The sequence below is a fragment of the Falco cherrug genome, unplaced genomic scaffold (assembly GCF_023634085.1).
Source record: "Falco cherrug isolate bFalChe1 unplaced genomic scaffold, bFalChe1.pri scaffold_58, whole genome shotgun sequence".
Classification (NCBI taxonomy): domain Eukaryota; kingdom Metazoa; phylum Chordata; class Aves; order Falconiformes; family Falconidae; genus Falco; species Falco cherrug.
In genome coordinates this window covers 492024-519222 of record NW_026599496.1, presented here as the reverse complement: position 1 = coordinate 519222, position 27199 = coordinate 492024, and the positions used below count along the sequence as shown (strand labels likewise).

The 27199-nt window shown below is 56.0% G+C and overlaps 1 pseudogene; it reads right to left on the bottom strand.

Moving 5' to 3' along the window:
- The window catches only part of LOC129735200 (hydrocephalus-inducing protein-like), a 99126-nt pseudogene that overhangs the window by 20026 nt on the left and 51901 nt on the right, over positions 1–27199 (bottom strand).

Below are 27199 nucleotides of genomic sequence, written 5' to 3'. Positions count from 1 at the left end.
CTGCGGGGAGCAAGCGGGCACCTTCCACCCCTGGCAGGGACACAGCACTTGTCCCCCAGCCTGCTGGGCACTAGCAGCGCTGCTCTCCAGAAGCAGCTCCTGCCCTGCTTCCCTTACTAGCACGATAAAGCTGAGAGAGGACGGAAAAGCCAGAGAGTTTGTCGTGCACAGCCCCGTGTCCCTCCTTAATAAACATGCACACAGGTGACACTTTGCACAGCAGCTCCCCTATGGATCAAGCCAAAGATTCGTCCCCCAGCACCATCATTTTCCTACCTTGCACCCATCCTGCCTTCTCCCGTGGAGACTGTAACGGGCAGCCCTGCCCCAGCGGCATCACCCATCTCCACGGAAGCTAAACCCTCTGCCTGGGATAACCCCACCCGGCACCCAGAGCCTTTTCCCTTCCACCAGCTCCCAACCACCCAGGTTCAAAGCTGAGCAATGTAAAACGTCCCCCGCCAAGGCCAGCGTCTGGCCTCACCCTGCAGAGCTCAGGGCAACAACTGCCCAAGAAAGTTTCCCCAAAGTCTCCAGTCTCACATGGAGCACAGCACAGCACGCGCCAGCTCCGCAACCTGGCAGTGTCAGTATAGGGGGAAAAAAAATACATTTCCAGAGAAAAAGAGCTCATCTGCAGTGAGTCTCATCCAAAATTCCTCCAGGAGGTTATTCTTCCCTTCCTCTCATGTCTGTGAAGCTACACTCACAGTCAGTCACCTAGAGCTTAATGAGCCACTTCAGAGGGTTATTCCTTGTTCAAGTGGGCAGCAGTTCTGCCTGATGGCCACAGGGAGCAAGCTGGATTCAGCTCTGAGAAAATGTTTTTATAAAGCTCTGAGAAAGGTACGGGTGTGCTTCACCACTCCCAGAAAAAGGGACGTGTGTCAAGAAGCCCAGAGGCAGTAAAAATGCCTTTGTCTGACCCCTCAAAACAGAGCTGCTTAATCACCCGAGCTGTGTTATGAAATGGCTCTGCATTTCTACACGCTTGCACCCGTGCTCCCCAAGAGACCCAAGGGCTGCCAAACTCCTCTGGAGCAAGCAGAAGCAGGTGGCCGTGGTGGGTTTCCAAAGCGCCGCTCTGCGCCCAGTGTTCCTCCTTACCCTCATCCTCTGTCTCCTTGTGGCTCTGCTCAGCGGCAGCCCTGACGCACAGCTCCCGGGCACGGAGCCCTGCCGCGCTGCTCCCGTCAGAGATGGCTTCTGTCACCACGGCGTCAATGGACAAGCAGGCAGCGCCGTAATATTTGGACAGGGCGACCGCTGCCGCTGTCTTTCCTTGAGAGAGAGAGGAAGGCGGCTTGGTGACATTTGCAGGTGAAGCATTCTCAGGGACAGGCTCTGGAAAGCCCCCCCAGAGGCTTTGCAGGTTTCAAGGACAGTCAGAAAGCACATGTCCCTTTAGGGGACACCACGAGGGAGGCAGCTTCAGCACGGTCAGAAGCGCTGAACTCCAGAGGCAGGTGGATCGCCTCCACCTCCGGTTCAGCCCAGGACTCTGTCCCTTGTGGTGTGACCTCAGCCCTGGGCCAGGACATTGTTTCGAGCCCTGTCCCACCACCACCGTTCGCTACCCTGTGCTGGTGGGTGCCAGCTGGGCACAGTCTGGGGGTCAGCACGGGCTAGGGGCTGCTCCCATGAGGAAACACGGGCACTAGGCAATGTGGTCCCATGCAGCAAGAGGGACGTGGCCACCCCGTCTGGGGGGACAAGAGCCTAGCTATACGGACACAAGATGAGCCACACCACTGGCACCAGCTAGGCAAAGGCCTGGGACTGTTTCACGGACCAGCAGAGCTGTGGCTTGCCTCACTTCGCTTCAACTGGCCGACCAAGCACCACGGCCCACCAGGATAAGTCTCTCCTGCTTCCCGCTCTCCTTGCAGCCAACAGCTCACGTACCTGTCCGAGGTGCCCCATGGACGATGATGACGATCCCTCTGCGGTTTCCGCCTGTGCGCCCTTCTGCAGGGATATCGATGCCCAGGTGGCGGGCGATGGCCCTATGGACAGGGCTGTCGGCCAGCTCTCCCGCAGCCTCCTTGCTGCTGCTGGTGCTCTGCTGGTGCTCTGCTGTGTAGAACCAGGTAGAAAAGTCAGCCTCCTGCCTCCCTGTGACCCTGATCGCCCTCCCCATCCCCTCAGATCCTGCGAGAGGAGACTGCTGAAACCAATGTCACAGCCCAGATCTCATCGTGCCTGTCCTCGAGGCTCGCGCAGATCCAGCTGCTGGTGAAGGGGCCTGTTCAGAGCACAGTAAGTGGGGTGGCAGGAGGAGGAAAGAGCATCTGGCAACACCCAAGAGGCCCAGGCCACATCTTCCATGAACCCTCCCCACGGTCCTCATGGGAGTTTGGTCCCGGGTCCTGGTGCCTAAGGGGGGTGACAGGTGCAACTGGGCATTGGGAACAGTCCCGAGGGAGATGGCACCAGGCTGCAGTGAAGCAATGGAGGTGGCACTGAAGTCCACCGCTGGGGCTCTTTTGCTACAATGGACAAAATAGGTGAAGAGCTTCGGGTTACCAGCCGTCCCGCGTCTTTCCTTAACACCTTCCTCCTCCTCTTCCCCACAGAAGAATCTCTTCGGATTCTGAATTCACCCTGTTGGACTGGCTTTCATCGAAAAGGGAGGGGGGAACGACCGAGCTACGGGGTGAGGTGCTGCAAACAACCCCAGCGGAGTGCTTTCTGCCCCCATCTGACAGGTGCCAGGCACCTTCAGAGCTGGCCGAGGAGGAAGGACGTGGGGAAGGAATGGCAACCTGCTCTTGGCCATTCCCACTTTGCAGGGCCACAAGCAAAAGCAAAAATCTCCTAAGGAGGGAGACTCCCAAGGCACCGAGGAGCCTGTCCAGGGGTATTCTGAGCTTGTGCTTGTGTTGCCGCGAAGGAACAAATCTAAACCAGCTCGTTAGATTAGACTTGGTCCTACAGGCTGAAGAACTCATCTGAGCCTGCTCTTTGCGGCTGAGGGACACAAGGGGACACCCTGATGATTTCCCCAGTGTGTGGCAGTAAGATATGAGCTTGCTTTAGCTGCACTCAGGGCTGCGAGAGGATGCGTCTCACAAGCCACAGGTTTTCACCTGGCAATTCCTCCACCAAGCTGGGGAACAGGCGGCTGCTAAAAGCACGGGCTTTCCGTGGAGAATGAGGTCATGGAGAACTCAGGGTACGCAGCCTGGACTCCCTGCTGTGTCCACACTCAGGACAGACCATGCCAAACCCTCACCCTTGTCCTGGTCCGCTGGGTCCCCGGTCTTGGGCTTTGCTTGATCATCCTGCAGCCTCTTCTGGTCCCGAGAGTACTCCAGCACCTCTGGGGGCAGCTTCTCACCCGGGCCACGCAGAGGCAGCAACAAGGTGTTGCGGCTGTCGTAGTCCTTCAGCATGCGCAGGACCTGTGCGCGGAGGGAAGAGAAACCACGTACAGGAGGGGTTTCTTGACCACACGAACACACTGCCCAGCCAACCAGTCTTCTCCCTCATGCCTTCCTCCCAACACGGACTACCCAAGCACCCCCCTCCGCCTGCCAGCAGAGCTGGCTGCCCCTCAAGTGCCGCCAGGCTGTGCCCTGGGGACTGCCTCCATCTCCCTGGCGCAAGCCCGGGAATGCCACCACAGCGCTGTGAAGCTACGGCAGCACGCACACGGGGACCAGACCTTCCCGCTCACCTGCTCCTCCTCAAGGTACTGCTGGTCAAACTCCAGCGAGTAAAACTCGATGGGAAACTCGCACGGGTTCTTCACCACCACTGTCCCCTCCGCCCCACGGCTGTATGGCAGCACCGGTCCCAGCTCAAGCACTGGGGGGCTGAACTCCAGCTGCGGCTCCAGACCTTGTCCCGAGACCTGCAGCTGGAGGTGCTGGCTGCTCTGGCAAATGTTAATCTTCAGCCTCCTTCTGTAGGACCTCTGAAAAGAGAGAAGCACAGAAAGGTCCTGCACTAAGTCCCAGGTGACAAGGGCCTGGAATTCAACCCTTGCCCCAAGGTCAGCGGTGTCATCAGTACCTCTAAGGTGAATGGAAAACAGGTATTTAATTATAGCAGAGGCTGCAGCACCTGCATGCTGGCTCCGGGTAACTGGGATGGATCCTGGGTGAGGTGTAACTGGCTGTTTGGTGTCAGATCTGAAACAGTCTGTCACACGTTTTCACCCAGTCACGAGGGAGCGCAGTGCTCGTGAGAAAGGTCCTCGGGGTTACGCTGCCCAGACACAGCTGCGGCACTGCTGCATCAGGCAAACACCAGCCACGCAAGAGGCAGATGAGCTCCCGCTGGCTAGAAATAAGGGTCATCTTCTCTGCTCAGCGTTTGGCTCTGGCCAAAGCCCAACACAAGCTGGTTGCATCCCTACTAGCAATTCTACCGTCCCTGGGACTGTTCCCAGGCATGGAAGCACTTGTGTCCATGCTGTCACACACTGCCAGCTTCCAAGTCACTGTGGCCACATGCAAACTGCCTTTGGGAATGCTCCATCGCTTAAGCTGACTCCCAGACCGCGTGGGAACACGCAGGCAGGTTGGGCCAGAGCCACAGGGACTGCTGGCAGCGTACCGCTACAGGTGACAGTCCCGCCGTGCCCAGGAAGGTGTCTGGCGGCTGTTTTGTCTGCTGGTACCGGCAGCAGGATTAGCCCAGGTTGGCCCTTCCAGGGTTGTCCCCTGCGAGCATGCCAGCTGCTCTGCGCCGGGGCGTTGCAGCCTGCAGATATGCCCACACCAGGTGGAAGATGAGGGGAAACAGGTGGATCTCCTCCACGTGCCGAGAGGGAGCCACACCGCCGAGCCTGGATGCTCCCTGTGCAACTCCCCGTGGGGATTCCAAAGCGCTTCTCAGAAGTGCGCGCTACAGGGGAAACTGGGGCACAGTGGGTACGGGGCTGGCAGAAAGCTCCATGCGGAGGCCAGACCTCATCCCCTGCGCTGGGCTCTCATTTCCACACTGCCCTGCCAGACCTCCGCGGGGTGACACCTGCCAATCTCACCTCTTCCACGGGTGAAAACCTGACTCGCATGTTGCATCGCTGTCCAGGAGCGAGGGTTCCGGCCGAGGGCAGTGCCTCAAAGACACGGGGCTTGGCTTCCAACTCCTGCAGCAGCTTCCGACGCATGCTCGCTGACAAGCATTTGTCCACCTGGGCACAGAAACCAGGCGTGTGAGGTGGCCTTTGTGGGGACAGACTCTTGGTTCCTGCCGTGCTCTGAGATACTGTTACAGTGCGGAGAGCACCCATGTCCAAACCAGACGTGGCCACCATAACCTGGTGGCACCATAAATGGGAGCAAAGATGTGTAGGCAGGGCAGGCAGATGGGGAGGCACTGTCCTCAGAGGAGGAGGAATGGCTGAAGATGGCAGAGAAGTGAAGCATCAGCTAACGAACAGGTCCAGGCGAAGCAGCCTTGCTCCGTACCCTCAGAAGCTTCCTCAGCCCAGCTGTAGCCCAAGCGCCCAGGCAGCCACGGGGGCAGAAAGGGCAAGAGAGGCAAAGAAAACCCAACCAAGAAGTTACGTGTCACACGTTGTCTGTGCTTTACCTTAACAGGCTCGTGCACAGTGACGAACCATTGACAGGGGACCTGGAGCTGATTGTGGAGCTGGACAGTTTCTTCCCGGCACTGCCCACACTGGACAGCGGAGAACTCCAGCCTGTCCCTGGAGAGGCAGAGGGACGGCACAGTCACGTCGGCACGGAGGCGGACATGGAACGTGGGGCCACCTGCTACCTAGTGAAGGACAGAACATCCAGCTGAGAGACCAGGTGACATCTGCGGCTGTGTCCAGCCTGCTGCCTGCCCCAAAAGGTGGTACCTTGATGGGCAGGAGCACGTCCACCTCTCCCAGTGGCAGGTTGGCGCTTTGTGGGTCAAAGCGCACTCTGAATGTCTTAGTCCTGCAGCAGGGCAGGCACTTCACATGGTCCAGATCCACGCTGAAACCTTGAACAGATGAAAATAAAGCAGCTGAGATACATCTCATGCCGCTTGTGTGTCACAAGCACGTTAAGGCCACGCGGGTGTCCTGGCTGGCAGCTCTGCGAAAGACCCCCTTGTATCCCCGGAGAAGCCTGCTGCTCTTTCTCCCTTGTCACCGCCCAAGGAGAAAGCGTTTTTGCAGCCAGAATCCAAGGTCCACATGGTAAAAATGAAACCCATCAGCTGAGCTTCAGCAATTCCTTCCTTGGGCATCTCAGGGAAGGAGGCACAGACCTCCCCAAAGGAGAATTTCCAACGAAGGTTCCCCCATGCTGCGGTGTTCCCTGGACAACAACTTAGAGAAGACACCTGACCACCCCTCAGACACAGCAAGTCACCGTTTGATGGGACACAGCCTTGCCTCAGGGCCTGTCGTGGAAGCCTGTTTTGATACACCAGAGGATCTCACAGGCTCTTTTCTCAATAAAGGCTCAACTGAAGGGCTATGACATCATGAAGTCTAAACAAAGCACTTCCAAACCACAAAGGGTCCCGTCCGTTTGCAACATGAGCCCACAGAGAGCACAAAACCTCGGCTGTCACTCATGGTAGCCAAGAGCAGAAGATGATGAGAGGTGACCAAGGTGATCAGCCCACCTAGTCCCTGAAATGAGGTGTCAGGGCAGTCCCAGGCAGACCAGGTCTCTGGGCACTGCTGGCCAGGAGAATTCAGGCTCTAAAGCACTGAGCAGGGGGCAGTCAGGAAGAAAAAAGCTGTACAAACAGGCACTCAACCCCCCCACACACCCAGTGACTTAAGCTCATCTGTCAAGCCCACGGGAAGTCCCTCCAGCACTGGTTACCTGTGCCACACAAGACACGTCTATCGGCGAGGAAGGACACAGGCAACCGCCCGGGGTTGGTGATCTTCACAAGGTGTGTGCGGACGGTACCAGGAATGACACAGCCAAAGTCCAGGATGTACTCAGGCAGCTGAACTCTGAAAGGAATAGAGACATTCCTTAAACCACAGCCCGGCTACATTTCCAGGTGGACAGAAGACACAAATAAAGTGGGTATTTGCTGCTGTAAAAACCCAGCTCAAGCCTGTGAAAGCCAAGGCCTGACCACCTGGTAGTAACACTTTGGTAAGTCACGGAGGGTGCAGGTCCTAGGTTTTATCAGCTACCAACGGGACCTCAACATAAAATTGTGTTTAACTGGTCGCAGCTCCTCGGCTACAAAGAGCCACTGTGGCTAAGTCCACCAGACCTCCACTGGCCTCAGTGGAACTGCTAACCTGGTGTACAGCCCAAGCCTGAAATCGCTTCAGGACCTTGCAATGAGATTTGCCTGCACAGGCAATCTTCCCTGCTCTGCAGCCAGGTCTGTCCCCAGAGCAGCCCCGGGAAAGGCAGGAATCGACACCTACAGCGTTCAAGGGCAGCTCCTTCTCCAGAGCAATCCCACTCGGGAAAGCGCATAAGTGGTCTGTTTTGCAGAGCATTTTCTTCCTGAACCGGAGCCTACCGTGCCCCTGCCTCATCAGGAAGGAGCAGAGGGAAGGACCAAGGCACCCAGGCAAGCCCTACGGTCCCACCAGCATCTACACCCCCTGCTTTAGGGTTTCTCAGCCCGTGCGATTCCCTGCTGGCTTTGCTTAGCGTGGCCTGTCAGTTGGAACAAAGATGCCAGCTTTGAGCTGCCTCTTTCAGAGCTGGTCAGCAGGGACGGTGTCTGTGCTGTCTGGAGGGGCTGGATGGTCTGCACTGCACCCCCTCAGCACTAAGAGCAGAACCCAGCATCTGTGGGGAGCTGAGCACCCCAGGGTGGCACTATGAAGTGAGGACACTCGGCTGCTCACAGGGAGCACGTCAGAGCTACCAGGGTCAGACCCTTTCTGCAGTGCCCAGCTACTGCCAGCTCTGCAGACACCAGGAGCTCTCGGGAGCAGGGGTGCACTGCTGGGTGTCACCCTTGGGGCACCTGGAGTCTCTACTAACTTGAGAAGCCTCCGACGAGCACGCTGGTCAAAGGCCGCTTCCTCTGGGGGACCGGAGCTGAGAGCTTTCTGCTGCTCCAGGGCATGTTCCTCTATCAGCAACTGCTCCATCTGCAGCTGCAGCTGCGTGTCCCACTGAGGAAAGGAAAGAGAGCGGCTGGTTAGCAAAGGTCCTGCCCAAGGCACAGGCTTGTCTCTGAGAGAGGATCCCACCCTGATCTTGTTGAGAGGGGCGATGGAGTCCCTCTGCCTCGCTGCTCAGCGTCTGTGACACCTCCTGCTCCCTTAGTCAAGACCTGATCTCAAGGGAAACGAACTCCAGCACCTTCGCCTGCCCAGTCACTGTCACAAAAGCTGATCTGGCCAGACAGCCAGCCAGACAAGCCAGGAACCTTCCAGAGCTCCGAGTATTTGCCTGCCCCCAACCAGTGCCAGAGCAGCTTGGACAGCAGCTCTCTTGGAAAGGGAACCACGAGAAAGCTGACGCCTCTTGGAGATGACCGCTGACAGCACAGCCCCAGGGCGCAGTCAGGCTGCTGCTGGTAAGCTGGGTCGTGAGCAACAAACCCCTCAGCCACGACCCGCAGCTCCTTCAAAGTGCCAGGAACTCAGTCACTTGAGCACGGCCTTCAGGAGCTCTCCCTGAGGCAGTCGGGGAGCTGGTGCATCTGCTGGAGGGACAACAGCCAGAGCTGGGCAGCCCCTGGGGCAACGCTGAGCTGACACATGGTCGTGGCCAGGTGCGGGCAGGGAGGTCCCAAGTGCCAGCAGGGCCCCAGGAAGCCTGCTGCGGGGTGCCCAGGGCTCGAGTGACACAGGGGCAGGGTGGCACATGCCAAATGGGGCTTCTCACCGCGGTGTCCGCATCGTCCCTGGGTGGCTCCGCGGCCGCCGCCTCCCCCAAAGCAACTGCTTCAGCTCGCTGGCTGTCCTTTGCCATCTTTTCTTTGGCCTCTTTGAGGACCTTCTCATATTTTGCATTTCCTGGAGGAAGAAGAGATCCACAAATAGAAGCGTGGATGCCGTGCCAATCCCACTTAAGCTGGGAAGCCCCACTCCCCTGATGCTGGCCTCTCCCAGAAACAAACTCCTTGAGCAATCTATGGGAAGTGGATGCTGCTGCTCCTCTCTGAATCCTGACGTTCACTACCACCCACCTTCCCCTCTACAGAGGAGCATCCCATCCCCTGCAACGCCATGGCAAATCCAACCCTGCCAACATCCCTGCCAGCCCGCGTTACAGCTTCCCCAAGCTTTTCTGCCCAGCCGCCACCTTCCCAGGCCTCCGACAGATATGCTGGCAAGCTCTGCAGGGTGGTTCCTGGGGCAAAGCCCACATGGACTCACCTACTAGAGACTCAGGAAGCAACCCGAGGGTTGAGTGTTGCTCTGACAGCCCTGAAACCTCCAGGCTCAGTGGGGGTGGGGGTGAGCTGCCCTGTGGGCATATGACATGGGGAAAAAGCCAGGGGACCTTCCTGCGGAGCAGAGAGGCAGTGCTCACCGCTGATGTTCCTGGGCAGGTCCAAGCAGATCCTGGGAAGGGTCCCTTCTCCTCTCAGGGTGATGCTTGCTGGTTCCAGGTGACCCACTTGAATCTGCAAAGCCCTGCAGAAGACTCCAGGCACTCCTGGCAGGTAACAGACTTTGAGCACTTGCTCCTTGCCAGGTCCAATGTAACCCTGCAGGGCACGGGAGACAAGAGAGGGAATGCACCAAAGAGCGTTTGGTGGGGGGACGGCTCAGGCGACAGACACACTGAGAAGAGAAAACAGCTTCTCCTATGGAAGAAAACGTCAGACAACATGGCCTTCTGGCTTTCTTGTATCCTAAAAGCTCGAGTCTCCTACACCAGGGTGCAGTACGTCCTTCAGAGGGCTCGCAAGGCTGCATTCCCACAGCACAGACCGCCCTTTGCTCAGCAGGAGCGCAGCTCTGCTGCTCACAGCGCTTACCCTCTGCTAGCAAGAGCCAGACTGAATAAAGAAAAGCTCTTTTACCAGCTGCTGTGGAAGACGAGCTAAAGCCCATGCCCTCAGCAGGGCCAGCAGCTCCTCACACTGCACGTCAGTGGTTCCCAGGCTGCTGCTGAAGGGCCTGACTCATTCATCATCCCAACCAAACATCTCCTGCCTGCGTGGTTACACCAGGGGTGCGTGAGCCCATCCAGACTCACAGCGACCTGCAAACATACATCTCTGGAAATGCAGGAGCAGACTAGGACAAATTCTAGGGAAGAAGGTGTTGCTGGGAAGGACATCTCCTCTCTGGGCTTCCAGAAAGGCTCTCCAAGCCTCAGGCTGGGCTCACGCCAGCCACATCGAGAGCAAATGGAAGCAGACAGCAGCATGGCTCTGGGTGACCGGGCACAGACGCAGACGCCTTTGGCTCGCCCTCTGCACGCTGGGCTGGACCCTCGGCTCCCCTTCACGCTGCAGGGGAAGCCGCTGAGTGGGACAGCTCCTGCCACTTGGTCCCCTGAGCCCGTACTCCAGCGCACAGCGCAGCTGCAGCAAAGGTGAGCCCTGCCAAGCTGCCAGCACCCACGCTGCTGCTGCAGCAGCTGGCTGCACGGGTCCAAGCAGAGCTGCGTCTTCGGAAGCCCGCGGGAAGAGGGCATCAGTGTGTCATCCCTTGTAGGAGACGGGCACGAAAACAATGTGAAAGCCATTTGGCTTCCTCTTCCCCTTGCAAAAAGAGACAAAGGTAAGAACGCTGCTTCAGCTCAAAGACATCCACGCGGGACTAAGAAGCTGGGGCGCCGGGATGCTGCAAACTCCTCTCCTGGCTGTTCCAGCCCCGATCCTCCCTGACCCCCTCGCTGCCCCACAAAACTGCTGCAAAGCAGCAAAGCTGGAGGAGGGACCAATACAGGGGCTGCTAAAATTTCTGGCAAAGCAGCTTCATGCCCAGGCAAGACAGTATTTCAGTCCTGCTTAGTGCTGGCAGGGGGCAGGTGGGGTTTCTTACAGGCAGGGACAGGGAGTACGCCCTGCTTGACCACACAACCTGGGGAAGGTGACCCTCACAAGAGCCTGCACCATCTGGCTCCAGTGTCGGCACAACCACAGAGCTCAGCACTCGGGGTCCAAAGAGCTACCGAAGCCCTCGTGCCTCCCGCCGGCGGCTGCTGCAGGATGCCAGAGCCACCCACCAGCAAAGGCCATGAAGGGGCTCTAGTAAGACCGCGCTTGCTCGACCTTCTCTGCCACCCAGCAGCAGCTGCTTACAGCCCTGGCTCTCCGTGCTGGTTTTGTGGCTCTGTCTTCCTTTTCTTTTTTTCCACCCACCCCACCACCTTTTTTCCCTATAACCCTCTCCTGGGCAGCCTGGCCAGGGTGAATCACTCGTGCTACTCACCGTGCTGGGCACGGCCAGGGGCACGCCGAGCGGAGGGCTGTCCGCAGCGGCTGCGCTGGAGCCGAGCACCACGTAGGTGAATCCCATCTTCCCTCTGTTCTGCAGGGTGACCTCCGCTTCCCTGACTTTGTTAAACAGCTGGAGAGAAGACAGAGGAGCGGGAAGTTACAGACGCAGGTCTGCTGCTGGGAGTCTCCTTCCCTTTTCCCTGGCTTGAAAGCACATGAACACAGCGCAGAAGCAGGGAGCGCAGAGGAGGTACAGGCACTGCGGTGTCCTGGGTTAACCTGGGCAACCCCCAGCCACAGGGTACCTCTTAGCCCTACGCAGGAACACTATCGACGGCAGCACGTAGAGGTGCAGTAATAAATAAACCAGGGGATACAAGCCCCCTGCTCTTTAAGGTGTCACCTAACAGCCAGCTGAAACAAAAGAGGAGGCATCGAGGCATTTCAGAACAAGAGGCACCTGCATACAAGTATTTGCAGGCAAAACAGAAGCAAAAGTAGAGACAGACAGGGCAACAGCCAAACAGGGCCAACAGCTGGAAGGGTCTGTGGGGATTTTAACTGAAAAGGAGTGCCAACTGTTCTGGGACATTCTCGCCAGATGCAGTGACTGGAAGCCCAAGTTAACTTCCTCCCTGGTTTATTTTGTTGATTAATCAAGAGCATTAAAAGAAAGCATCTCCTTGGACCTCAGGCTTTAGGAACGGATGGGCGGATGAGGGTCCTGGGGACATGTCCCTTTGGAGATCACCACGGGGTCCCTGCCTGTCCCGGGAGGCAGCGCTCGTTACCTTGAAGAGGAGGAAATCCCAAATATGGGGGGGTAGAGATGGCCATTAAAAAACAACTCTGATGCAGAATGTATCACCCAAAGGCAGTACTTCCAAGCGACAGAGCCAACAGAGTAGCTGGGAAGGGAAGAGCGCCCGAGACCTCGGTGGGCAGCAACGCGCCGGCGACAGTTCCAAGACAAGGACCTCTGCCAAGAGAAGCGTGCGGTACCTGCAGCCCGCAGTCGATCTCCGTCACGTCAAGGAAGTAGTTGATGAGCGAAGCCTCCCCACTCAGCGCAATCTCGTAGGTCGGGCCTCCCTCCACACTGCACAGCGCCGTGACACGGGCAGCAATGTTTGTGCGGCCAACGAAGGTGAATGTGACGCGCTGGCTCTTGCCCGGCGGCAGCACGCCGTACAGTGGCAGGACATCAAAAACCTGGAGGCAGGGGAGGAGAGACAGAGATGTCGAGCGTGGAAATTGATGCAGAAGAGCAGCCGTGGCTTGGAGCAAAGTACAGATGTGGCTGGAGGGGCCTCTTCATCACAAGCGAGATCACCCTAATCTCATTCTGCATCCATTCCACTTACCGGTGGGAGAGACCCTGGGAAAAATCTTCTCCCATACTAATTAATGTATTAATACACTAAATTAATTTGGGATGTCTCCTGGCAGCAAGACATTCTCTCAGCTGAAGAACTTGCCTTGAAAAACACTTTTTACTGCCTTCAGAAACACACGAGACTTGGAGATGAGAGCCCTTGGAGCTGGGGGTGGACTCCAGCCCAGCTCGTCTGATTCCTGACACTTTTCACTCTCTCTCCGACCCACACACTGCTCTCGCAAAAGCTACTGCAAAAGCTACTGCAAAAATTTCCTACCGAGCACCTGATGAGCAACAAGATGAATACACCCTCCACAGGCGCTGCACAGGCAGGACCCTCGGTCAGCCCTACATGGCCGGTTGCTTCAGCAGCGCTGCGCAACGTGCTGGGAGGGATGCGAGGCCACTCCGTGAGCAGCACCGAGGGCCACCAGTGGCAGCAGGGGCTACGTAACTGTTTGCCACGCTGGGAACGGGGAAGTGAGACAGATGCCCACTTACCTCCTCCGCTCCCGAGGGGAGGGGCTCCACCTCCACAAACCGCATCCTTTCCTGGGTCCTCACCGGCCTCCGACTTTCCAGATCCACAGCAGCGGACGGCAGCAGCTGGAAAACAAGCACCATGGGCTACAGGAGGCAGCTGGCTGGGCTGAGGGGGATCACTGTGCTGCAGGCTCCACCGCCTCATCGAGCCAAGAGCAGCTAAGATGGGACACAGGCACACACCAAGTACGGGGACGCCTGTGCCATTAGCCGAGTGTGGGTCCAAGACCCGTGCGGATGAGACACGAGGTGCAGGTGGAGCCCGTGTCACACCGGCAGGTGGGCTCGGACCCACCGGCTTGCACGAGGAAGCGGGGTGCTCCCAGCACCCTGTCCTGGCAGGGACCTCGAGGGCACGTTGCACCCTCATGCCACCCCAGCTTTGCTCACTCCTGCCCAAGAAACGCACCAAACACCCCACCCCTGGACAGCTCAGGTTCTCCATGACAACAATAGGAATGCAGCTGCAAGCGAGAAGTGTCAAAAAGGGGAAATAAGGACTTCAGAAGTCCTTGGCACAGCTGTCCCATTTCAGGTGGTGCTTAGCTTTCCCCTTGTGCACTCGTCAGTGCCGGAGGGCTGAGGATCGCCATTTCTCTTGAATAACACCATCCTGAAAAAGGCAGCTGAGATGTTTTTCTGCCTTGCAGCAGCTGAGGGCTGGTGTTTAACCTCAGAGGTGCCATCCTTTAAATGGAACCTCGTCCCTGGGCTTCTGACCCCTATTTATAAGCAAGGGCTTTGTGATTGCTCTTGAAGTTTAAGAATACCTGCTGCTTCGGTAACATGAAGGAGGGCTTTGCGCTGGGGCTCTGACATGGGCAGGGTATGTACAGCACATCCTCAGGCCTAACCAGAGGCTACATCTCTCCAAGGAGATATAAAGCACTGGGGAGGCTGAGCCTTCTCACATCTCAGTGCTCTTTCTGTTGTCTCCACATCTTCCAGCCTGCAAAGCTTTGCCAAGGGCATATTCCCAAAGACGCTAACCCACATCTTTCCCAGGCTTATGGTCTCCCACCTCCCCAGGAAGGCTACATGGACATTGCCTTGATACAGTGACACAAGCAGAAGACAACGCTGCAACCCAGATGTATCCTTTGAAGCAATTTTGGATCCTACCTAGCCATATCCCCTTGAATTTCCCTGCTTTATCTGCGCATACATGGCAACAAAGCAGGGCACAAAAATGATTTCATGCTTCTATCTGAAAACATTCAGCCGCGCTGTTCTTTATGCCTACCAGGTATCCTTTTTCCTGATTCAGAAAACACGTGCAGAGCTACAACATTAAAACCACTGATATTTAGATGTCAGCAGGTGCGACCCCCCTCCTTGAACTTGACACCAACTCCGGCACTTTCAGAACCTCCTGTGCTCTCCTATATCCTTTTTTATTGCCCCAGGAGCAGCCTCTGTCCCACGCGAAGCAAAAGGTGCCATCAGCTCCCACTAGCACCGAGGCCAAGCCCCAAAGCACCGAGGCTCACCAGGAAGGTCAGCAGACCAAAGGCTGTTTCCCATACTAAGAGGAAAAGACAGCGACTTTGTCAAGTCTCCATTTATAAAAAGGCAGCTCTGTGGCCATCGCTGCAATACCGGGGCTCGGGCGAAGGCAGAGACGTGACAACGGGTGGCTCTAGCTGGGGCTGAGAAGGTGGTACATGGAGACCAGTACTGGGCAGGGCTTGACAGAGGAAGGGAACTGGAAGCCTCCACATCACGGTGCAGGTAAAACCCCTCCTTTCACAGTGCAAAAAAAACCCAGCCAAAAAACCCCAACCTCACCACAGGTCAGGAGGACCTGAATGGGCTTCTCCAAACAACACTACCCTACTTGTCCCTCCCCATAAGCCCCGTGTCCAGCTGCTGGCCCTGCTGCCCAGCCCACTCTCAGGGCACATGGCAGCAGGGCAGCAAAAAAGGGACGCTACGCTGGCACCAGCACGGCTTTTTGGTGGCAAGCTGGGGGAGGCAACGCAAAACAGTGAGCGTACAAGAAAATCTACCTTTGCTTCCAGGGAGTCCTCTGCATCTGCTGGCTCTTGGGCAGGATCCCCCACTGCTCCCAGGGCTTCAGCTGGCTCCTCTACGCATCCATCACTGACACTGCTCTCTGCAGATGCTGAGTGCTCCGAGCAGGCTCCCTCCTCCTTCGGTGGCTGGGGTTTGATGAACAGTTTAGGTGCTGGAGGGCTGAACCTGGAAGAAACCGTAACTTCCATCATGAAGCTGCAGTAGGAGGGAGGAAGACCTGGACAAGCAGCTCCTTGGCAGGACGTGGCCCCTGGGTGGGCACTGGTGCCGCCAGCCCAGGAATGGATCCGACCTGGCAGCTCCAGAACCAGGATGCAGCAGGTCAATGCTGGGGGCTGCCCAGGGACAACGCTGGTCCAGCAGTGGCAACTGCTTGCCATGAGGAACTGCAGATATCAGAGGTGAACACCTTGCAGGGAGACAAAAGGACAAACTGCACAAAAAGGTGGGACTGAGACACAAAGGGGCAGATCTGGATGGCGATGCGCCAGCACAGACCCAGCGCCGCAAGGAGGTTTTCAGCTCTTCTAGGTATTTACCCTGAATTCTCCCCTGGGCGGTTACGCACAGCTGCGGGTCAGGACCAGCAGCGGCGATGGCAGGAGCAGGGACGGAGCCCGCCGCCTGCTGTGCCTGAACCCCGACAGAGCCGGCACGAGCCCAGCACGGGACACCTTCGCACACGCAAGGAACACGGGAAGACACGTCAAGCGGCTCCAGGCAGAGACTCGCAATTAAACAGCCCATTGATCCCCGATGAGCACCAAAGCAGCCGCGATTAGTACTTTGGGGAAGGAAACGCTGGTCATTTTTAATCAATCTATTCCAATCGCGACACCGAGATTCAGCTCCCTGCCGTGCCACAGGTACTCCTTGGCTGCAAAACAGCAGCTCGAACCGCACCTCGCGCCACAAAGGCTGCAGCTCTGCTGAAACGAGCTTATAACCGGTGTGGCACGTCCTGATGCCATCATTACCTCCCCAGCAGTTTCTAAACACAAACTGTTGGAGGACAAATTTGGCAAATGGTTCAGCAAAGCAGTTCAACCGCTCGTTTTGCAAACAGAGCCGAGTTTATCCTTTGAGCAACAGCAGCCAGTAAAAAGCATATGAGTTAACGTTTTCAGAATTCCCAAGTGACTCTGACTATGGTCCCTGTATGAAATTGCAGCAGGTGCTCACAGTAGCTCTGCTTGGATTTCCAACGCCACGTGGAGGGACGTGCTCAGGCCATGCCTACCTGCCGCTGTGCCTAGTCGTAAGCGTTCCCCCCGCCGTCAAACACGGCACATTTTTTACAGCTGGGAATTCAGTGCCTTGAACCACGGGCTCCAAACAAAGATTTGTCTTTAGTATCTAAGGCTGGTTTTCATTTCTGGATTACAGGCTCTGCTCTTCATAACCCGGAAGAGATCCCGCCTGACTTGCCCTCCCTACAGCGACATGCAAGAACACGGCTTGGCCCAGGTGAGCCCCTGACAGCCCTCCCTCCGCCTGCTGCTGGGACACCACGGGGACCCCGAGCAACAGCTCGGCACCGTCCGTGGGGAAGAACAAACCAGGGCTGGAGGGGATGAAGGTGCTCGCTCAGCCCTGCAGCGCATCGCCCACCTACGGTCCCACCCACGCAACCTCTGCTCCTCTCAGCCCAGGCACCCGGGTGCATGTTGGGGGGCCCTGATGGGCGACCAAACTGCCCGACACCTCCAGCGGCCGCTGACTTGGGCAGCTCCGTAAGGATGAGATAAATCCAGCTCAGCTGGGACAGTGGTGCTTTTGGGCAGCCTGCAGCTGCACGCTACCTTTCCCTGGCGGCAGGGGAGATGCCCGCAGTGTCAGGCCACCAAGAGGAGCACCTCAACACCCTCCAGCCACGCACCAGCCCACGCACCCGTTGGGCGCCTGGGTCCGGCCGTCAACACGGCAGCTGTCCCAGAACCGCTCGCTACGATGCACATGGTGAGGAAATGAAACCGCAGCTCTTAGAGTGGCTCGTGATAAATACTGCGGCTGAGTAACAGCTCCCGAGGAGAGGGAAACCCCCGAGATGGAAAATCCATAATCATTTATTAAGGTACCTCTAGTTCTACAGAATGGTTTGAGGCAACTTCACCAGACCGTGGTGCCTAGACAACAACAGTATTTTTCCCTCTAAAGTAGAAGCCCTCTGGGACCCAGCGCTGGGAGATGATGCGATTAGCAAGTCCTGCTGCGGCGAAGCGTGAAGCAGCACAGCCAGGGACTCTTTCCAGTGGGGGAAAGTCAAAACGAACAACAATGAGCATCACATGAAAAGGAAGGGAGTGAGGAACCCGAGGTGTCAACAGAAAGCTGATCTCTATGACACGACATCTTCCTGGCACTGAAGGAAAGGGGGTTGGTCCTGGGAAAGAAGGGCAAGATGATGAGATGTTTGGCATCAGCCCAGGCTTGAGGTAACCCTTTCTCAGAATCAGGACCTTCTGGGCAGCCTCCAGCACTTTCAGAGCAAGGCTGTGAACGCAGGGATGAAGGCAAGGAGCAGAGAGCGGCTCCTCCACCTGCAGAAGGGACCAGCCCCAAAGCAGAGGGGCCAAAGGGCTGCGGAAGTGCCTCCACCAGCACGCTGGAGCAGAGATGAGGAGCCTCCTGACATAAGCAGGTCAGCCTGGGGCTGGAGGGGCTGACAGCAAGGTGTTAACCCCCCTGTGTCCATCTCACCCAACCTGACCACCCGTCAGATGAGACAAAATGGATCCAGGTATTAACAGGGGGGATTCAATGGCAGCACAGGCACACTGACAGCAGGGAGAGAAGAGTCCTTCCTGCTAGGGCCAGGACAGCCTTGTGCCACCCACCATCCGAACCGCTGAGACATTAGGAAAAAAATCATCTCAGCCTGTCTCTTGGTTTCTGAGCCTCCTAAGGACACAGCTTCACACCACTTCCCACACCCACCTCCCAAAACAGAGGAGCTAGAAATCACACTGCTTCTGCAAACTGCGCGTGAAGATTCAGGCAGGATGACGTGACCTTGCCAGCTCAGGCTGTGTGAGAGCCACCACCAGCAGGACAGACACCCCAGAACGGTGATCTGAAGACCCGAGGTCCCTGCAGGTCCTGCCAGCACCAAGGACACGTGCCAGGAGCCACCACCCCTTTGCATTAAATGCAGGAGTTTTAACAGCGCTGAGGCTGCTGCCCTGGTGCGTGGCACCCACACGCCCGGCATCCTTGCCCAGGCCCCCAGGGACCACACGCTGGTGCATCCCTTCGGCACAGCCAAAGCACCGGGGGAAAACAAGCCCCCCAACAAAGCCCGAGCTCTGTCACAGGGCAAAGCACCAGAGACCACGCGCCCCTGAGGCATCTAAACAGGCTTACGGACCCCGACGATGCACTTTGATTTGTCCTGCAGGCCAACAGACGCAGATTAAAAAGGGACTTTGGAACAAGCAAGACAGCTCAAGGGTGTTTGCAACTGAAAACAAAACAATGTGATACAGAAGTAAACTCAAAACCTGCCCAGTGCACCCTGTGGGAACACGCGGCTTGAGCTGGGCCACATGGCCAGCAGCTGGGGAAGGTGGTGGTGATGGTCTGCCCTCGCCAAGAGCAAAAACTAGAAACTGCATTTTGTCCCAATGCCCTGATGACTATTTCTTTGCTAGGATAAATTCCTCTGCTGAGCTAAGATTTGTGCATTTACTGAGCCACCCGTTGACATTCAGACCAGGCAGCGCGGAGACAGAGAAGCAACATCACTACAGTGAGATCCGACAGCTCCAACTGTCACTGTGCGCGCCCTGGAAATGACTAACCGCACAGCAATGGCTGGACTGTGTTGCTGATACGATTGCTCAAAGTAGCAGCAGTGACTAAAGAGTAAGGAGGAAAAAATGGGTTGAACAATTAGAAGAAACAAAAAAACCAAACCCACTTTAAGCACAAATAGTCTTGTCCAGGCAGAGAAACAACATTTTTCTCTCCTGGCCAAAATAAATGTGTGTGTCTGATTGATGCTGGGAGTCTCTGGCGATCAGCTCCAGCAAGGTTAGAAGTGTGGACGCTTCAATTCTATCGATCTCGCCTTCACGAGACCTGATGTTTGATTCCCTCGATGTCAGACCAAGTTAGTTTGATCTGATAATTTAGAATAGCAACAGTGCTTAATGTAGACCAGAAATAATATCTGACATGCTGCCCTTCTGCTGGGCTCTTAATGAGCCATCTGAGGTGTTAATAGCCTGGAGACCATCTTCATTTCCAGCCCTGACATGGAGAATCACATGGTGTCTGCCGAGGGACCCAGAGCAAGCACATTACTGCTGAATTAACATGCAGAGCAGAAAAGGGAGCTGTCCTAACGTCCACAGCACTAACGAGCCAGCAAAGGGGCTATGCCAAACCCTCTGGAGCAGGGGCTGCTATCCTGCCAGATGCTCAGCTATCCTGCCAGATGCTCAGGACCCTCAGCTGCTACCAACTCAGAGCTGGGTAACTCAGCGTCTGCCGGAAGAACCTGCAGGCTCAGGTCCAGCAAAGCTAGTTTAAGTGGAGATGGGGGAATTAAAAGCTGAAAACTGATTCAGCAGTCACATTTCCAAAACCCTAAAAAAAAAAAAAAAAAACCAAAAACCAAACCAAACAGGCAACTGGCCAATAAGTGGCCCCAGAGGAAATTAATTCCACACAGGCTTTGCTCCAATGTGTGTGTTTCTCTGTTATCATAAAATATATGCATTGTTCTACCATCAACATTAGATTTTTCCCTTAGCTTGTAATTAAACCCTAATCTAATTTACCAGGAGATGACAGGGGCTTCCGAGCAAAGCTTACAGCCCTGTTACTCTTTCCCTGTCCACCTCCTTGCACCTGCTTTTGCAGACTTTCCCCTGCATTTTAGGGTCTGTTCTTGAAGGTGCCGCGCATGAAGGGCCACACCAGACTGGCCGTTCCCTGGTAAGACCCCGCTGTGAACGGGCTACCCCAGTGTCCACAGCTTCTCCCCCAAGCCCTCCTCACCGCCATAGCTAATGCCAGTGCCCAGTCTCCTCTAAGCCAAATTCCAACTCCCTAAACAAAACTGTTTATTTATGATCTCTGTTATTTGCAACAGCAGCACTTCAACGCGCAGTGGTTAACTTTGCTTGGTTTCCCAGGGCATTATGGAAAAACCAGTTGCTACTGCCATTAAAACCGCCCAGACTAGACTTCTGTACTACGCAGAGAGGCCACAGCGGGAGGAACTGCTAGAAATGTGTTTATAGACGTGCTGCAGCACCACTGCAAGAGTGCTCTTGGGCTTGGAAACCACTGACCAAGGCTGGATGCCCTGCCTCCCAGGGATGCTCAGACAAGCGCTCCCACTGACACCTGCAGCTGGACCTACAGCCCCAGCAGAACCTGCCGTTTTGGTGAAAAATGCTGAATCAACTGCACATCGCATTCACAAAACAGCTAACAGACAAAAACTCCCTTCTCCAGGGTGGTGTTTGCCTCAGGCCACCAGGGTCTGCGAGCACAGCTCTCCACAGCAGCTTTCCTTCCCGGGGAACCAGTACGGGGGCTACAGCAAAGCAGCAGCAAGGGACCGGGGCAGCAGCAGGTCCTTCTGGTGGCAGCGCCTATGTAGGCTCTTAGGATGAAATGACAACGTACAGGGTCGGCAGGGATGGAAAACCGGTGATGTTACCGTCCACGTGCCTAAGCGTGGCTTTGTAGCTCCAGAGGCACAGCAGGACTCCAGGGTATGGGCTAAGCAAAAAGCGTTAGTAGTGTCATACAGCCCCAGCTTGGCTGGAGAACATGGTCTCCCCTGCAGCGTCCAACCGGCAGAGATCACCTTTTCCCTGAGCATCTAGCCTGACCACGGCTGGCAGGTGTTATTCCCACCAGGGAGAGTTGAAAGCTGCTTGCCAGATCCCAGGCAAACAGCCTGGGTCTTTGCCAGGTACAGACAGGACACTAGGAAGAGGAGCTTCAAGGAGAGGGCAACGGTGCACATACCTCAGCTGGCTCGCGTGGCCGCCCGTCAGGAATGACCAGTGGTACCGGACGAGAAGCGGGCTGCAGTTGGTCATCTCAATGTAACGCTCCACCTCAGTGTCATTCAAGATGCACCCAAAGTCCACGGCCATGGTCTGGAACTGGAGATTTGGGAAGAAGACTTCTCCCCGAACAGTGACCTGCTCCTCGTGAGGATGCTCGAGCAGCTGTATCTTCAGAGCCTTCTCTGCCACCCAGCTATTCAGACGCTCCTCGTGAGCAGGGTTAAATCCGATGAAGAAATGACGTTCCTCCCCTACCTCCAGCTTCGTTGGCTGCAAGGAGATTAAAAAGATCAAACACCAGCGTAATGAAGTCCAAGGCTGGATAGCATGGAACACGTCAATGTCTTAAAGCATGACCTCAGCGTGGGCTTCTCAGCCCACCCTGCACGTTCTTTACAGCGAGTGCCTGACTGCAAGCACCACGCTCTCGTCAGACTATTGCAGGCTCACGTTTCTGCACTTTGCATCGATACCAGGGGGAAATAAATATTGTCCTACTGAATTCTGGACCCACAGAGGCTCTGGGCTAAACACACAGCCGAACCAGCACTCCGGCAAGCCAGGGCTGCTGCCCTGACTCCAGAGAAACTCCTTTATCCTCACAGCACAAGTGCACCGGCACGGCAGCCTCAGCCTCGCAGGGGCCAGTCACCGGCGCGGCACAGGAACGGTGCCCGCACCTCCACCAGCGCGTGTCCAGCAGAGCCCATGTCCAGCGCCTTCCACCACCGACAGGGCAGGTGCCAGGCGACAGTGGGAGGAGCATCCTCAGCCTTCCCGAAGGCAGAGCTGCCCTCACAGAGAGCAAGCTGCTCTTGAGGTTGGCTGAGGACGGCTGCTGCAAGTCCCAGGAGATACCTCTACTCCATGGCTTGCCCAGCCCTAGGTGCCTGCTCCCTTCTCCTCATGGCTTTGAGCCACGAAGTATCTTCCCAACTCGGGTATTTTTGTTTCTTCCAGCAGCTCGCTTCAGATCTGATTGAGTTGGGGCCAGGCTACTGCTGACTCTACAGGAGACCCTGCCAGAGGACCTCCCAACAGGAACGCACCGCCACATCCCTCCTCCTCAAAGCCCACCGCGGGAAGGTCCTGCTCACCTGGACATCTGCAGGGAGGGGCTGCCGGGCCGCATCACAGACTCGGAAGGGTTGGTCTAAGGCCAGGACGACGCCCAGCGGCAGGGAGGACATGTTTTTTAAAGAAAGAGGCTTATGCTGTAGGCTGAGGACGTCACTGGGTAGCTACAGAAAGAGGAGACAAGAAAAAAACAACCTGAAGTGGCCACGCACCTCCCTTCCCTTCCGACGCATTTCAGAGTTTTCAACCCCAAAATTGCACACATCTCTTATTCACTGTCTGTATTAGTTTCTACCCTTCTACAAGGTTTTTCTTTCAGAACGTCAGGTGCTTTTCACGTTTAGAAACCACAGCATCCCCCAGGGGGCCGGGAAACAGTCTCACATACAGACGAGGGAACAGCACCTCGAGAGGAGGCAGCTGCTTGACCAAGGTCAAAAGCAGAAAGTGAACCCAGAGCGCTTGTCTCCAGTTTACCCTCTCTTGGGCAGAATGGCACAAGACGATTTTCACCCCCAGTCATTTCGTACAGCCTTAGTGGCTCCAGGAGCCTCATAAAAGCAGGGATGGCTAGTCAGAAGAGAAAAGCAAGCAGGATTTGGCCTGGAGGAGAGAGCCTGCAGTAGCCTAAGGTTAGCTTGGAACATTTACACGCACAAACAGCCAGCTAGAAACCTCAACGGTCTGGTTGCAACGTGTGTCCTGCTGTCCCTGCTCCAGTGACAAAGTGTCTGTAGCCTCACAGTCAAGCTCAGCCTAAGCTATTTCTTCCTGCTTATGCATCGCTCTGGCCTTCCTGCAGGGTTCACATCAACTAGGCAGCGGTTGGGAAACTAGTTCTGGATGTATCGATATCCAACAGCTGCAGTGTCATAGCACTCGATAAACCAGAGCACGGGGCATCAAGCAGAACACAGGCAGACATCAGGAACAGCTGAAAAGCTTCTCATTAAGTGTGAACCGCCCGCTCACAGGATTTTGTGCTTCTCTGGAAGCCTGGGAACCAGAGGAGAGGCCTGAAAATACAGAAACTAAATAATGGACAATCTTCTCTGTTTCAGACACCGCATTGGAGAGGGAAAGATGATGGAGGAGTCAGGACCCAGAGACTAAAGGGCTCCTGTTTTGCATCGGTGTTGTCATCACTGCAGCTGAGGGATGACTGCAGGTCCTTTGAAGGAGGTGAGGCTGAGGGAAACGCAAAGAGCATCCATGCCAAGAGCAGGGAAGGCAGAGAGAGACAAAAGATGACAGTTTTCCTTCACCAGCCTGAGGAATTGGCAGGAAGCTCCATTTTTCTCAGCTTCCCTGCAGGATCGGTGTTCAGACATCCCCATGCCTTGGAGGAGCCTCAAAAACCTCCCTTCATCCTGACTACACAAATGCGTGTCTCTCTACAAGCGGCTACGATCCCCCCTCAGCGCAGCAGCTGCAATCTCAGCTTTACTTCGCTGAAGTCAGAAAACCATCTCATCACTAAGAATACCCTCACTTACTTCACAAAGCACCTCAGGAAGGGTGAGGAGGGGTTTAGCATCGCTCAGCTGCAGCGATCGGCTCTTCCCCCAGCAGCCCCAGCGCACAAGGCAGCTGTGCAACGGCCACGCTGCGCTCGCGGGTCCCACTGCCTCACCTGTGCCCTTGGCGCAGCAGCTCGATCCTGCCTCCACCTCGAGAAGGGCAGAGCTGTGACTGTCCCCGACCCCAGGGCAGCAAAATCACCATCTCTGTGGTAGAACCATCTCGTGGTAACGGCCAAAGCTTGCTCTGGCTCGAATCGATAGCCGAAGCCCCGTGGACTTGGGGAAGCGGTTTAACCATCCCCGTCCCCCCGTGTTTAACGGGCACGCACACCCCGCAGGCTTTCGGCCATCAGCCACGCTCTTCAATGCCAGGATGCAATCCTGAGACTTACCTTCTCCACCCGGAATGCGATTTCTCTGGTAGACACTTGCAGAACGGGATCAACGAACTCACACGTGACGTCCATCTGCATTATCTGTGCCTTCCCCGCCTTGCTCCCCACCACGGCGTGACACAGCAGCCGCTCCTTCACCACCTGCATGCAAGAGTCACGCGTCACCCAAGCAGGTGCTGGCAGGGCATCCACAAAACACGCTGCAGTTGCTAGCCACCCAACCACGGACCCTATTCCTGCCGCAACTTACAGCCACTGCTCTCCTCAATAGCCCCCTCCTCTTGTTATGCTGCATCCTATTTATGAGGGCACTCAGCTAGGCGAGCGATCAAGCCTTCTGCAAGCTGCCACTGAGGCAACCCTTGCAAGCACCTTTCAGATCATTAGGAACAGCAGGAGCTTCATGAAGATTCATTCCACATTTGCTTAAACACCTGGGCCCAGCGGTCCCAGAGCCAAGGAATGTACACCAGGGTTAGCTGGCAGCTCCTCTGCAGAGTTGGATTTCCCCTGGCCTGGAAAGAAGGGCCCGGGGGGGGAGAACACCCCGTGACCCTGCTGAGCTGCCACCCAAGGGTGCTGCCAGACCCGGCTGCCCTTGGGACACCAAGGCTGGCTGAGAGTCTGGGGTGAGCTGGTATGGAAATACCGACAAGTCAAGCTGTCAATTATAACGGTCCCTGGGAACACTTTCCCACGTGGATGAACGTCACTCTGACCATCAGGGCTGGCACGCACTGTTTTTTCTCCTCCAGGACTCAGCGCTAGACAAGCCTCTGCCCATGTTTGTCTACAGAGGAAAAATGATGCTGCTCTCAGACTCTCCCTCTCTTCACAGGTTTGGTGCTTGGGTTTTTTTAACTCACTCTTTTCACCAGATCTATGACCTCACATGTTTTCATTTATTTACAGCCTCTGCTCCTAGCCTAAGCGTAACTTATTTTCTCCGCCCTTCCTTTCTGCCTCAGCACACGACACCCTGTAACCTGCCCTCTGCTTCTGAAGCAGCAACATTCCCTTCAGCCCGCATTTTGGTACCAGCGAGCTGGGTTTATGGTGGCTATGGAAACACTGATGGCGGCCAGCAAGGAAAGCAGCCGGTGCTGCCATGGCAACTTGTGGCATTAAAACAGTTTCTGGAAAGCGCTTGCTCCTCTTCCCAAGGCAAATGTCAAGGGGTCGGAAGAAGCCCCAGCGGAGGTGACCTGGTGGGGAGGGCGCAGCCCTCGTGGGGCACCTCACCTGGGGAGTGCTGGAGGAGCCTTCCAGCACCATCTCCACAGTCTTGCCTGGCATCAGCTCTGTCCTCAGCGGTTGAAGCTTAAACACAGGGCAGGCAGGTTTGGGGCTCTGGGAGGAATCTGTGCCCTTGGTGTTACTGATGGCACGGAGACGGTCACGATGGCTGAACGTGGGGAAGCCTTCTGTTGACCAATACAGCTGGTGGGTGCGTCGTCCTCTGTTTGTCATCTTGAAACGGTAACAGCAGCGATCAAAGCTAGAAGACAAGCAGAGATGGAAAACGTTATGGGAGCTGCTATTTCCCAGCGGTCACCCAGCTTCAGCACCCCGATGGCGTTATCTGACCACACGCCCAGCAACAAAACCACCTCTGAAAAGGCTGACCTAGCTCAAAGCTTCAGCCAAAGCCAGACCTCGGCTGGCCCGAAGTTCAGCATCCAGCAGCTGGTCAGTTTGTGTACAGCAAGGAAAAGCTTCGCAAAGATCCATCACCTCAGGTACTCGCGAGCAGAGCATCACCCTTTGGTGCTCAGCACTCAGAGGGTTTTCCCAAGGTGCGTCCTGCAGGTCTCCCTGCACCAGGCACGAAGCTGGTCTGCCCTGGCTGCAGGTGGGTGGACGAACAGCTCTGCTGCCATTTCACCTGCCCCTGGGGAGCTGCTGCCTCAGGTGGCTTCCTCTGAAGATGCTACTGGGGAGCTGGCAGGGTGCAGAGACTCATCTGGAGATCTGGGCACCAGTTATCCCACCGTCGGGGCCCATCTTACCCCCCTCACTCCCCCATCTCTTAGGGAGCATCCAACTCTCCCTGCCCCCAACGCATCAGCTGAACAGGGCAGATGGTTTTGTGTCTTCGGAAGGTAAACGCACTGTGAGAACGCAGGATCAGCATAAGCTTCGCCCAAGACAAACACAGCAACAAGACCCGGTCTACCAGCTGAGGGAATGGAGTGACAACAAGAGATTGACCACTACAGCTAGATATAAACCAAAACGAATATTCCATGGAAATTGGTTCCATTATGTAAAGAAACACTAACTGCAGGCCAGCGTGGAATAATTATTCTACCCTCTATAAATCTGAGCACCACCAGGAACAGAATTGTTCCTACAACAGTTATTGGGTTTTTGAAAGGTACAGAACACGTGGCTTGCAAAATGCACGTCTGCCACAAGCAGCTAAACACCAACACAGAAGTGACAGATTAGAACAAACGAGTCTTTGAAACACACTTTACAAATGATGTGTACAAGGCTTAGTATGAACCGGTTTTCTGTTGTGGACAGCGGCAGATGAAGGCTAGGGGAAGCTCTGGGTAGATGCCTGATTTGTGGCTCTGGGAAAGCCCACCTCATCCGGGATGTCACCTGGGTCCCCCCAGCTCACCTGGTGGCAGCTCTGCACCCGCTGCCAACGGCGGCTCCCAACTAGCTTGCGGGCAAAGACACGAAGGGGGGCAGAGGACGACGACAGCAATCCCACCCACACTCTCCCCTCCGCAGTGCAGCCCATCTGTGGCTGCACAGAGCACAGGGCACGCTGGCCAAGTGCCAATCTCCCTGTAATGTCCCTGCTTACCTGGGGGGCTTGTGGGTGCACATTTAACACACCCCAACACCCCACCCCACCCCACTAATCTAGCCTCAATGCTTAAGGCAGCATCAACCTCCTCTTTCTAG